Source organism: Heteronotia binoei, chromosome 1 (assembly GCF_032191835.1).
Source record: "Heteronotia binoei isolate CCM8104 ecotype False Entrance Well chromosome 1, APGP_CSIRO_Hbin_v1, whole genome shotgun sequence".
Lineage (NCBI taxonomy): Eukaryota > Metazoa > Chordata > Lepidosauria > Squamata > Gekkonidae > Heteronotia > Heteronotia binoei.
Genome location: NC_083223.1, coordinates 272477072 through 272489844, shown reverse-complemented (window position 1 = coordinate 272489844; position 12773 = coordinate 272477072).

Here is a 12773-nt window from a genome sequence, read left to right as displayed (position 1 = left end):
TGACTTCAGTTTTCCATCTCCTTCCCCTTCCCTGCAGCCTCTACCTAGGAAAATGACAATTTTTCTCTACAGTGTGGACCAAAGCAGGAGGGAAGCAACCTCAGCAGGTTATAATGATACAGAGTCCAGCCTGCAAAGCAGCCATTTTCTCCAGAGCATTAGAGCAGTTCACAACCTCCTTTACCATACCACCCCCCACAGCAGACACCCTGTGAGGTGGGTGGGGCTGAGGGAGCTCTGACAGAAGCTGCCCTTTCAAGGACAACTCCTGTGATAGCTATGGCTGACCCAAGGTCATTCCAGCAGCTGCATGTGAAGGAGTGGGAAATCAAACCCGGTTCTCCCAGATAAGAGTCCATGCACTTAACCTCTACACCAAAATGGCCCCAAATGGTGCTGAGTAGACCTACTTAGCAGTGCTCCCTCTCTCCTTTTTTAAAATAAATTTAAAAATCCATGGAGCTGTGATAAAGAGATGATACTGACTCAGCAGAGTTACACCCTCAGTTCTAAGCCAACTGAGTTCATCTGTCATATAAATGAGCAACACTTTCAAGAATGGCACTGCAAATTTCCAAAGCTGGCTGGTTCAGTTTGAACGCTCCATTCTATTTTGCTTCTCCCTTCTGAGAAACAAACTCATTTCTCTTTCTTCAAGCTGAATTTAATCTATGGCTTTTTAAAAATGTTTCGGTGCCGGTTAAATGTCAACGACGCAAAAATGATTTATAAGGTACACTTCATATTTTGATGGCAGCAGACAGGCCTATGCATATAGACGGCAAATGCATGACATCAAAAACACTAAAGGCACAAACAATAATCAACAGCCACACGCACGAAAATTAGGCAAATCAAAATGGATGCGAACTTTCAGCCTCTCTGAAGTTGAATCTCACACTCCCACAATCAATTTTGAAACCGTTTGGTTCCCTATACCGGAATATTTGACTGTAGAGGATGACATTCCATAAGAACTAGACAAATTGTGTTTTTGGTAATCTTTTATGCCTACTGTATTCTGCAACTTGTTTTGATGGGTTTTCTTTTAAGTCTTATTGTTTATGCCCTTCCTTGCATTTTCTGATTTTTTTTTTCAATAAAGATAATTTAGTTGTAAAAAAATCAAAACAGATGGCAAGGGAATGGTTGGTATCTTACAAAAACCTTCCTCCCAAATTACTGTGAACTATCTAATTTGGTACCTGTTATCAGCTGCTAGGACTTTATACGCGCAGCTTTGGAAGCAAGAAAAAATACCAGAGAAATGGGATTGGACCATGAAAGTCTGATCGTGGTGTGAAATGGACAAATTAACCAGAACACTAAGATACTATGATTTAGAGATATTCAAAAGGGAGTGGAGAAAATTTAAAGGATATATGGAGAAAACTTGGAAAGTAAAGAAACATTGGACAATTTTTTAGTTGTAAGAATATATATATTGAGCTTTGAGCAGTTAGAAGTGCCTTTAGTATTGGTTTGAATTTATAACCTCGGGGAAGTCAACATTGGAGGGAGGGGGGATGGAAATGTCATATGGGTTAATGCGAAAAAAAATTAAGAAATAGTTAAGTTTTGTAACCATATGCTACCAATAAATTGTTTAAACAACAAGTACTATCTGTATATATTGTATACTTGACTTTTTATGTATGTTGAGTAACAGATATACCATTGAACATATTATTAAAACCCCATTCTGCTCCTTGATTTATAAAGAGAATGTGTGTTGGCTCATCCTTATAGATAGGAATACACACATACATACAGGTTGTACATGCATTCACTGTGACATGAGAACAATTTGGTGTGTGATTTTTTTTAAAAAAAATGAATATGGCCGTATCTGCTTATCCCATATAGTGATGCATACTTTAGAGAGAGCCAGTTGGAGAGCCAGTTTAGGGTAGTGGTGAAGTGTGCGGACTCTTATCTGGGAGACTCGGATTCGATTCTCCACTCCACCACTTGCACCTGCTGGAATGTGGTCAGCCAGAGCTCTCACAGAACTGTCCTTGAAAGGGCAGCTGTTGTGAGAGCCCTCTCCAGCCCCACTCACCTCACAGGGTGTCTGTTGTGGGGGAGGAAGGTAAAGGAGATTGTGAGCCGCTCTGAGACTCTTCGGAGTGGAGGGCGGAATACAAATCCTATATCTTCATCTACCTCACAGGGTGTCTGTTGTGGGGGGGGGGGGAGGTAAAGGAGATTGTGAGCCACTCTGAGACTCTTCGGAGTGGAGGGCGGGATATAAATCCAATATCTTCATCTACCTCACAGGGTGTCTGTTGTGGGGGAGGAAGGGAAAAGAGATTGTGAGCCACTCAGAGACTCTTCAGAGTGGAGGGTGGGATATAAATACAATATCTTCTTCTACCTTACAGGGTGTCTGTTGTGCGGGAGGAAGGGGAAGGAGATTGTGAGCCACTCTGGGACTCTTCGGAGTGGAGGGCGGGCTATAAATCCAATATCTTCATCTACCTCACAGGGTGTCTGTTGCGGGGGAGGAAAGGAAAAGAGATTGTGAGCCGCTCTGAGACTCTGATTCAGAAAGAAGGGCGGGGTATAAATCTGCAGTCTTCTTCTTAGTAGCTGAGGTCAGAAAGCAGTTTTTCTCCAAGGCAGTTTAGTCAGGGATCCTGACGATTTTTTTTTCATCCTCTGGGCATGGAGCAGGGGTCACTGGGTTTGGGGGAAGGCATTTGTGAATTCTCTGCATTGTACAGGGGAGTGGACTAGATGACCCTGGAAGTCTTTTTCTAACTCTAAGATTCTACGATCAGACTGCCACATTTTATTTATCCCCAGGGGTGGAATTCTAGCAGGAGCTCCTTTGCATATTAGACCACACCCCCTTGATGTAGCCAATCCCCCAAGAGCTTACAAAAAAGAGCCTTGCAAGCTCTTGGAGGATTGGCTACGTCAGGGGTATATGGCCTAATATGCAAAGGAGCTCCTGCTAGAATTCCACCCCTGCTTATCTCACTTCTGAAAAAAGTGGAGTCCATGGCTCAGGGGTAAAACATCTGCTCAGCATGTGATAAGTCCCAAGTTCAGTTTCTGGCTTTTACAGTTAAAGACTCAGATACTAGGTGATATGAAAAGACTTCTGCCTGAGACCCTGGAGAGCTACTGCCAGTCTGGGTAGACACCGTGAACCTTTAAGGACATAAGAACATAAGAGAAGCCATGTTGGATCAGGCCAATGGCCCCTCCAGTTCAACCTTCTGTGTCACATAAGAACAAAAGAGAAGCCATGTTGGATCAGGCCAATGGCCCATCCAGTCCGACACTCTGTGTCACATAGGAACATAAGAGAAGCCATGTTGGATCAGGCCAATGGCCCATCCAGTCCAACACTCTGTGTCACATAAGAACATAAGAAAAGCCATGTTGGATCCGGCCAATGGCCCATCCAGTCCAACACTCTGTGTCACATAAGAACATAAGAGAAGCCATGTTGGATCCAGCCAATGTCCCCTCCAGTTCAGCACTCTGTGTCACACAAGAACATAAGAGAAGCCATGTTGGATCAGGCCAATGGCCCATCCAGTCCAACACTTTGTGTCACATAAGAACATAAGAGAAGCCATGTTGGATCCGGCCAATGTCCCCTCCAGTTCAGCACTCTGTGTCACATAAGAACATAAGAGAAGCCATGTTGGATCTGGCCAATGGCCCATCCAGTCCAACACTCTGTGTCACACAAGAACATAAGAGAAGCCATGTTGGATCAGGCCAATGGCCCATCCAGTCCAACACTCTGTGTCACATAAGAACATAAGAGAAGCCATGTTGGATCAGGCCAATGGCCATCCAGTCCAACACTCTGTGTCACATAAGAACAGAAGAGAAGGCATGTTGGATCTGGCCAATGGCCCATCCAGTCCAACACTCTGTGTCACACAGTGGCCAAAAAACCCCCAAGTGCCATCAGGAGGTTCACAAGCCCTTCCACTTTGCCACCCCCCCCCCACCCAAAGCACCAAGAATACAGAGCATTACTGCCCCAGACAGTTCCAACAATATGCTGTGGCTAATAGCCACTGCTGCACCTCTGCTCCATATTTTTATCCAATCCCCTCTTGAAGCTGGCTATGCTTGTAGCCACCCCCACCTCCTGTAGCAGTCAATTCCACATGTTAATCACACTTTTATCCATTCTAACCCGACTGCTCAGCAATTTCATTGAATGCCCACGAGCCCTGTTCCCTCTCGACCCTCACGCTCCCTGGCAGCAACGGGGCTTCCACGTTCAGAGTGGGGCTCATCTAACACGTCCCTGAGAATCTTCTCCGAGTGCCTAACTGACTGTCTCTGCTTCTCCAGGTCAGTCACCTTGGCCTCAAAGGTACGAACTCATTCCCTGAAGACCAGGAGCTCCTTGCATCGAGCACACACCCAAGACTTCTGTCCTGTGGACAGATAGTCATACATGTATGTGACGTGTGTCACTTGTCTTTAGAGATATGACTGAAAGTATGTTTGATATCATTGCTCATTTGAATCTTCTAATTGTTCTTTGCTGATTCTATTCATTATACTCACAGTCAATGTATGTCTTGACCAGTGTTCCCTCTAAGCTGAGTCAGTGTGAGCTAGCGCAGTCTTTTTAGCCTTCAGCTCATATATTTTTGTGATTTGAAAGTTTCACTGGTTTTCTAAAAAGTTAAGGGGAAATAGGGAATTATAGTTACAGATAACAATATTATTATAATCTAACCTGCATGTAATATACTTTCTTAAAATACAGATATTGCCACATGTTATTATCTCTTTACATTAAATCATCAACATCTAAATAATATGTTTTAAAATGTTTACGTTGTAAGTCTTCTTGTTAAAGTATCTATTTAAGCTGACATTTCGGTAAAAATGATACTATGATAAAGAATACAGAAGAAAGGAGATATAAGTTTACACCAAAGAATCTTAAGAGTCTTGAGCGTCTAGCCAGGTATATAGTTTCATCCAGTATCTTCTTACTTCTTCCTTAGATTTCCCAGCCAACAACTGGGATAGATAGTCCAGCTCAGCTGTTTCCAGAATTTCCCCCACCAAGTCCACTCTCATGGGGATCTCCTGAAGCTTCCATCTCTGTGCCAAAAGAATCCTAGCCTCTGTGTTAATGTGTGCCAACAAATGCCTCATCTCTTTGGAATAATCACCAGGATATATGTTCAATAAAAAACAGTTCTGGTTTAAATTGGCTCTTTGTTTTCAAAATTTTCTGTAATAGTTCATGAACCATCTTCCAATAGCCTTTCACCACCCCATAGGTCCACCATGTATGATAAAGAGACCCCACATGTTTAGTACATTTCCATTGTTAGACATGTTAGCATACATCTTACGCAATTTCTGTGGGGTTATGTACCATATATATTTGTCTTAGCTCAGGAAGGAAGGTCCCAGACAAAACTAATTTCTGCAGTAGCCAGGCCTTGAATTTAGCACGAGCTCACAGGAGCACAGCTCCTGAACCTTTCTGAGGGTTCCCCCTCCTCCTCCCCACCTACCTTATCTATTGAATAATAGGTGCATAAGAACATAAGAGAAGCCATGTTGGATCAGGCCAATGGCCCATCCATTCCAACACTCTGTATCACACAGTGGCCAATATGTGTGTGTGTACACATTTATACACACACACACACACACACACACACACATATATATATATACTGTGGCTAATAGCCACTGATGGACCTCTGCTCCATATTTTTATCCAATCCCCGCTTAAAGCTGGTTATGCTTGTAGCCTCTGCCACCTCCTGTGGCAGTGAATTCCATGTGTTAATCACCTTTTGGGTGAAGAAGAGCTTCCTTTTATCCGTTTTAACCTGACCGCTCAGCAATTTCATGGAACGCCCACGAGTTCTTGTATTGTGAGAAAGGAAGAAAAGTACTTCTTTCTCTACTTTCTCCATTCCATGCATAATCTTGTAAACCTCTATCCTGTCACCCCACAGTCGACGTTTCTCCAAGCTAAAGAGCCCCAAGCGTTTTAACCTTTCTTCATATGGAAAGTGCAGCTGCATAACAATCCCTGGATTAGGAGAGCGGCCAGCTACCTGGAGCTTTGCCACACCCCAACAACCCTCGTTAACCCCTGGAGAAGCCCACACCACCCTTTCTCCACTTCTGATGTGATTTGGGGTGGTAGGTAGCTTGCTGGCCTTTTGACTGTAGTGGGGAGGGAATGGCCAAAGAGAGCCCAAGGTGAACGAGGCCTGCTTGGGCTGGCTGGATCTCTAACCACTCCAAGCAGGCCTCGATTGCCCGGAGCTCTCCTTTCTTGCGTCGGGTTGCTTTTGGCTGGTTGGGGAATGACATATGCTAATGAGCTCTACCACTTATTTTTCTACAAAACGACCCCCGGCAGTAGTCAAATCACTCGCTCACAACTGTAATGCCAGTAGCTCACGAACTAGGGTTGCCAAGTCCAATTCAAGCAATATCTGGGGACTTTGGGGGTGGAGCCAGGAGACTTTGGGGGTGGAGCCAGGAGGCATTAGGGGTGGAGCCAAGATCAAGGCTGTGACAAGCATAATTGAACTCCAAAGGGAGTTCTGGCCATCACATTTAAAGGGATGGCACACCTTTTCAATTCCTTCCTTTCGTAGGAAATAATGGATAGGGGCACCTTCTTTTGGGGCTCATAGAATTGGACCCCCAGGTCCAATCTTTTTGAAACTTGATGGGTATTTTGGGGGAAGGCACTAGATTCTATACTGAAAATTTGGTGCCTCTACCCCCAAAAACAGCCCCCCCCCAGAGCCCCAGATACCCGCGGATCAATTCTCCATGATTTTCTGTGGGAATAACAGAGTGCCCAGCAGACATTTCCCTCCCCTCCCCCCACTTTCTGATGACCCTGAAGCAGAGGGAGGGCCTCCAAACCGGGGGATCCCCTGCCCCCACCTGGGGATTGGCAACCCTATCAAGAACTAGAATTTTTGCTTACAGACTCCACAGAGAGAGAATGTTGGTCTTAACCTCTTGTTACTAAAAGAGCTTTGAGAAAGAGTGTTGAGTTAAATAGCAAGCATTTCCAATCCAGTTTGGAAAGTCTGAAAAATAATGGACAATCTGACAGGGTTAGGGTTGCCAAGTCAAGAAATATCTGGGGACTTTGGGGGTGAAGCCAGGAGACTTTGGGGGCGGAGCCAGGAACAAGGGTGTGACAAGCATAATTGAACTCCAAGAGAGTTCTGGCCATTACATTTAAAGGGACAGCACACCTTTTTAAATGTCTTCCTTCCATAGGAAATAATGGATAGGGGCACCTTCTTTTGGGGCTCATAGAATTGGACGCCCTGGTCCAATTGTTTTGAAACTTGGGGGGTACTTTGGGGAGAGGCACTAGATACTATATTGAAAATTTGGTGCTTCTACCACAAAGAACAGCTCCCCCAGAGTCCCTGAAACCTCAAGAACAATTCCCCATTATACCCTATGAGAATCAATCTCCACATAGGGAATAATGAAGACGTTTCCTTCCCCCCCCCCCCACCGCCCGTTTCTGGTGAGTCTGAAGCAGGGGATTGGCCTCTCTACTCACTAGTTGCTGCCATCTTCTTCACAGCAACACAGAAACACCATCCCAAATTGAAGCCTTTCAAGTCAAGCCTCCAGAGGTGCAAAGGCACACGGTCCTTTGCAGGTGGGGCGGGGCTCCCCCCCCCCTGCCAGCCAGCTGACTGGGGGCGGGAAGCAGTCTGGGAAAACAGAAGAAAGGCTGCTGCGATCGGGGCTGGGTGGGAAGGGAAGGGCAAGGAGAAGCTGCTGGGATTGAGGCTGGGTGGGAAGGGCCGCCATTCCACCCCCACCCCCCCGCTTTCTGGATTTTTGGTGAGCAGGGGGAGGAGGCTCCATATTGGGGGTCCCCCGCCCAGGCGGGGGATTTGGGAAGCCTAGACAAGGTACAAGATTTGTGGAGGGTAGATCAGATTCAAACTGAGAGGTTAGGGGCAACGTTGGTCTACCACAAATTGTTTTCATCTGTTCAGTTGGTCTATTAAAATAGCATCTGACGAGTGAAGGAGCAAGGAGTGCAAGCAGGGTTGCCACGTCCAGTTCAAGAAATATCTGGGGACTTTGGGAGTGCAGCCAGGAGGCTTTGGGAGTGCAGCCAGGAGACTTTGGGAGTGGAGCCATAAGCAAAGTTGTGACAAGCACAGTTGAACTCCAAAGGGAGTTCTGGCCATCACATTTAAAGGAGCTGCACACCTTTTAAATGCCTTCCCTACATTAGAAATAATGAAGGATCGGGGCACCTTCTTTTGGGGCTCATAGAAATGCACCACCTGGTTCAATCCTTGTGAAACTCGGAGAGCCTTTTGAGGAGAGTCATCAGATGCTATGCTGAAAATTTGGTCCCTCTACCTCAAATCACGGCCCCTCCAGAGCCCCATATACCCCCTAGATCAATTATCCATTATATCCTAGGGGAATCGATCTCCATAGGGAAGAATGAAGTGCCCAGCAGACATCCCCCTCACGGTTTCTGATTACTCTGAAGAAGAGGATTAGCATCTCTACTCACGAGTTGCTGAACTTCCAACTTCTTCAAAGATAACACAGAGTAACCAAAGGTTCAAGTTTACCTGCCCTATGCAAACGACCTCCGAAAACGGAGGGTTTGGGAGGGTCTTGGCTGCTTTCACAGCCACCGAGAGCAGCCATGTTGTTCTGCCTGCTCCCCCCCTGCCCCCCTTCAGCCTTAAAGACACAGACACACCATCCCAAGAGGAAGCCTTTCCAAGTGGAATCTGAAGCTTCCGGGGGTGGAAAGTAGGGTTGCCAAGTCCAATTCAAGAAATAACTGGGGACTTTGGGGGTGGAGCCAGGAGATTTTGGAGGTGGGGCCAGTAGACATTGGGGGTGGAGTCATGAGCAAGGTTGGAACAATTAAACTCCAAAGGGAGTTCTGGCCATCACATTGAAAGGGACTGCACACCTTTTCAGTGCCTTCCCTCCGTTAGAAATAATGGATAGGGGCACCTTCTTTGGGGGCTCATAGAATTGCCCCCCCTGGTCTAATCCTTTTGAAACTTGGAGAGTGTTTTGAGGAAAGGCATCAGATGCTGTGCTGCAACTTTGGTGCCTCTACCTCAAAGAATATTCCCCCCAGAGCCCCAGATACCCACAGATCAATTCCCCATTATTCCCTATGAAAATTGTTCTCCATAGGAAATAATGAAGTGCCCAGTAGACATCCCCCCCACTTTCAAAAGAGGGGGAGAGCCTCCAAACTGGGGGATTCCCTGACCCCTCCTTCTCTCTCACACACACACACACACTTACTGGGTCTGGTTCCTCCACAACTTTACTTGCTCTGAAAACAAAAGCAAAACAAACGGAGGGTCTGCGCTCTGACAAAACTGCTGCTGACCCTGCCCCATGGAGCGCTTCCTGTTTCCTGCTTCCTGCTCAACGTTAAAGGCACACATTTTAAAAACGGACCTGTTTGCAGGCTTCTAAACCTGCCGGAGCTCTAGAAGTTCATGGTGACTGCAGGGGTGGGGCTTCCCCTGCCAGCCAGCTGGCTGAGGACGGGGGGAAGCCTGCAAAACTGGGGGATCCTCTGCTGGGACCCGGGGATTGGGAAGACTAGTGGAAAGGCACATGGTGGCTGTGGGGATGGGGCTTCCCCCACCGGCCAGCTGACTGGGAACGAGAAGGAGCCTAGGAAAGTGAGAGAAACTGTGCTGGGACCTGGGAATTGGCAAGCTTAAGTGCAAATCAAGGGAGATAATATTATCAAAGATTTCAGGTTTTCACGGCTGGCAACATCATTAGGGTTTGTAGAATCTTTCGGGCTCAAGTGCCGTGTTCTACTGGAGAAAGTTTTCCTTCCAGACGTTTCGTTCTCAGCTGCGGAGAACATCCTCAGTGGCGTTGCAGCCGGAGCAGGCGCTCAGACCTTCTTGGCTGCTGTGCATTGAGTGGGGCCAGGGCTGCTGGAGAGCTGCTATTTCTAGGCTGGAGGGGGTGTGATGAAAGGGCAATTGGTTTGTGGATGTGCCCATTGGTTGGTGGGGCTTCCTGGAAGGGTAGTGATAAGGAAACTGGCTGTTGAATGTGACCATTGTTCTCTGTTAACCTCTCTACCTCTCCAGCCTATAAATAGCGGCTCTCCAGCAGCCCTGGCCCCACTCAATGCACAGCAGCCAAGAAGGTCAGAGCGCCTGCTCCGGCTGCAACGCCACTGAGGATGTTCTCCGCAGCTGAGAACGAAACGTCTGGAAGGAAAACTTTCTCCAGTAGAACACGGCACTTGAGTCTGAAAGATTCTACAAACCCTAATGGAGATAATATTGATAATGCACAGGGGTCATTTTGTAGGGTGGGGGGGGGGAAGGTGCAGGAACTCAGTAGCATATTCTATTTTGCGTATGCCCCGGGCTCTGTGTGCAGCGGGGAGGGAACTCACCACTGTATGCAGACCCTGGCTGGAGGTTCAGGAGTTGTGCTCCTGTGAGCTGCTGCCGAATTCAAGCCCTGATGATGCATGATATCGTCCTTGATGGACCAAACCATCTGATTCAGTATCAGGCGGCTATTATGTGGAATGTGTCACTGGTCTTTAGAGATACGACAGAATATCTGTTTGATGACGAAGCCTATTTGAATCCTTTAATTATTCTTTGCTAATTCTACTCATTAAAAACTGTTGATGTATATCTTAACGGTGGTTACTAAAGAGAGATATGCGGAAGAGTTAAATGCCGGGCTTTTTTATGGGGAATGTGGTAGAAGAGCGTTCTGGAAACTTTTAGTGGAAACCAAAGTCTCCAAATCTGTATAAAAGTTCATGAGGGGCACCTGTGTGTTTCTCTTTCATATCTTGCTTGAGAGTTCCAGCACAATTTTTTTCCAGAGAGAGAGAGAGAGACCAGATTGGACCGGTTTGGTGCAGCGGTTAAGTGCATGGACACTTATCTGGGAGAACCGGATTTGATTCCCCACTCCTCCACTTAGAATCATAGAGTTGGAAGGGAACTCCAGGGTCATCTAGTCCAACCCTCTGCACAAGGCAGGAAACTTACAAATACCTCCTCCTAAATTCACAGTATCCTCATTGCTGTCAGAAGGCCATCTAGCCTCTGTTGAAAAACCTCCAAGGAAGGAGAGCCCACCACTTCCTGAGGAAGCCTGTTCCAATGAGGAATCGCTCAAATGGTCAAGAAGTTCTTCCTAATGTTGAGCCAGAAACTCTTTTGATTTAATTTCAACCCATTGGTTCTGGTCCTTTCTTCTGGGGTCACAGAAAACAATTCTGTACCACCCTCTGTAGGACAGCCCTTTGAGTACTTGAAGATCGTGATTCTATCACCTCTCAGCCACCTCCTCTCCAGGCTAAACATGCCCAGCTCCTTCAACCTTTCTTCCTAGGACTTGGTCTCCAGACCCCTCACCAACTTTGTTGCCCTCCTCTGGATCAGTTCCAGCTTGTCTATATCCTTAAAATGTGGTGCCCAAAATGGAGCACGATACTCCAGGTGAGGTTTTACCAGAGCAGAGCAAAGCGACACCATCACTTCACGTGATCTGGACACTATACTTCTGTCGATACAGCCCAAAATTGCACTTGCAGCTGCTGGAATGGCCATGGGTCAGCCATAGCGCTTGCAGAGCTGTCCTTGGAAGGGCAGCTTCTGTGAGAGCTCTCTCAGCCCCACCCACCTCACAGGGTGTCTGTTGTGGGGGAGGAAGATAAAAAAGTTTGTGAGCTGCTATGAGATTCTGAGATTTGGAGTGCAGGGCAGAATATAAATTCAATATAAGCATCACCATCACCATCACCATTTTCAATCCAGTTTCAAAAGTCTGAAAAATGATGGACCATCTTTCAAGGTGGGAGGGATGGTGGCTCAGTGGTAGAGCATCTGCTTGGTAAGCAGAAGGTTCCAGGTTCAATCCCCGGCATCTCCAGCTAAAAATAGTCCAGGCAAATAGGTGTGAAAAACCTCCGCTTGATACCCTGGAGAGCTGCTGCCAGTCTGAGTAGACAATACTGACATTGATTGACCAAGGGTGTGATTCAGTAGAAGGCAGCTTCATATGTTCATATATATAAGGTACAAGATTTGTGAGGGGGGGAGGGTCTGATCCCAAATGAGAGGTTAAGAGCACCGCTGATATTCCACAGATTATTTTAATCTTTTCCAGGTTTTTTTCTTCTTTAAATTCATAGAATTATAGAGTTGGAAGGGACCTCTAGGGTCATCTAGTCCAACCCCCTGCACAATGCAGGAAACTCACAAAAACCTCCCCCTAAATTCACAGGATCTTCATCACTGTCAGATGGCCATCTAGCCTCTGTTTAAAAACCTCCAAGGAAGGAGAGCCCACCACCTCCAGAGGAAGCCTGTTCCACTGACAAATCGCTCTGTCAGGACCTTCTTCCTAATGTTGAGCCAGAAACTCTTTTGATTTAATTTCAACCCACTGGTTCTGGTCCTACCTTCTGGGGCCACAGAAAACGATTCCACACCATCTTCTAGATCAGGGGTGGCCAACGGTAGCTCTCCAGATGTTTTTTGCCTACAACTCCCATCAGCCCCAGCCAGCATGGCCAATGGCTGGGGTTGATGGGAGTTGTAGGCAAAAAACATCTGGAGAGCTACCATTGGCCACCCCTGCTCTAGATGAAAGCCCTTCAAGTACTTGATGGTGATGCTATCACCTCTCCAGGCTAAACAGGCCTAGCTCCTTCAACCTTTCTTCGTAGGACTTGGTCTCCAGACCCCTCACCATTTTCATTG